The following is a 1,562-nucleotide window of genomic DNA, read 5'->3' on the forward strand; positions in this document are numbered from 1 at the left end:
TTGCTCTTTCAACAACTGAAGCAGAATACATGGCCTTAGCTGAAGGAGTGAAGGAAGCAATCTGGCTTAAAGGTATGATTAATGAACTTGGAATAGCTTAAGCTTGTGTCACAATTCATTGTGGCAGTCAAAGTGCCATTCACTTAGCAAATCACCTAATGTACCATGAGAGGACAAAGCACATAGATGTGAAACTACACTTCATCAGAGATGTGATTGAATCTGAGAAGGTGAAGGTGGAGAAGGTTTCAACAGAAGAAAACCCGACTGATATGTTCACAAAGTCCCTCTCTAGTGTCAAGTTCAAGCACTGCTTGGACTTGATAAATTTTGAAGATGCCTAAAGCAGATTGGTAGAAGTGCAGCCCTGAATCACAAGGTAGACACTTGCTGATTTAGAGTCAAGGTGGAAATTTGTGGTGTGTGACTCAAAATCACAAATGGCACAAGTGAGAAGACTTTAAAGTAGTGCTGTCATAACTGTTTTCAGTTATTATAACTAAATTGGTTTTTGGCACCAAAGCATAGCTAGAGTGTACATATATATTCTTGATCATGTAATGCAGTGAGTGGTTTTAAGAGGCTGAAAACAGAGAAGCTGATAAACTGCAGAAATCAGAGAGTTCAAAAGGGAGGTAGTGAGCTAGGTGATTGAGAGAGGTTTTGTCAAAAGAGAAACCAAGAGAGATCAAAGCTAGCTGCTGCTTGTATTGAACTTGTAATTTCATGATCAATGTGATGATGAGGAGATGCACTTTCCCATGGATGTAGGCACATTGTTGAACCACGTAAATCTTTGGGTTCTTGCTCTGCTGTGTTTGTTTGCTGTGTTTTATGTTTTTTTCTTTTTGATCTTGTGCAAGTTTAAGAGTAGCAGACTTTTACAAAGAACCAACAATTACTTTTAGTCTATAAATTTTATGAATACTAATACTGCTTAACGAGGACTTATGAATGTTAATGTTTAATGTCAAAATGGCATTTTTGGTCCCCCAGTTTATCTCCAGTTTCGGATTTGGTCCCCAATAATTTAGTTCAAGAATTTGGTCCTCCTATTTTGTAAAATTGTGCAATGTTGGTCCCTCAGGCCACAATTGGACATTGATCGTTAACAAGTGATGTTGACTGCCACATGTCACGTTCTTATTGGATGATGACTATCAAGTGTCATGTACCTTCTGGACATGGAACTGTGTAGATCTTTACTGTTGACCCAAGATTGCTCCTCAACCATTCCTGGGCATATTCAAATACTTTGGCATATTGTTTCCTCTCAGTCCCTTCCACTATCCGCTTTGCTTCATTCATGGCTCTCCGCATCTTTGAAACTTCAATGTTGCACTCCACACTCTAGTAGGAGGAACTCCAAAGCTTCAACACATTTAAGGGGTGGCTGCACTCAGAGTTTGCCATCACGGGGAAAGACCACCCACTGTCTATTTGCTCATTTGTAGTACTCTCCTCAACGACTAATATGCTTATGCTTAAAGGTCTATATCTGTCAAAAGTTTCTATCATCTCTCTTTACACAGTAGAATTCCCAACATCAAAATGACTCCTTG

Source organism: Glycine max, chromosome 18 (genome assembly GCF_000004515.6).
Source record: "Glycine max cultivar Williams 82 chromosome 18, Glycine_max_v4.0, whole genome shotgun sequence".
Classification (NCBI taxonomy): domain Eukaryota; kingdom Viridiplantae; phylum Streptophyta; class Magnoliopsida; order Fabales; family Fabaceae; genus Glycine; species Glycine max.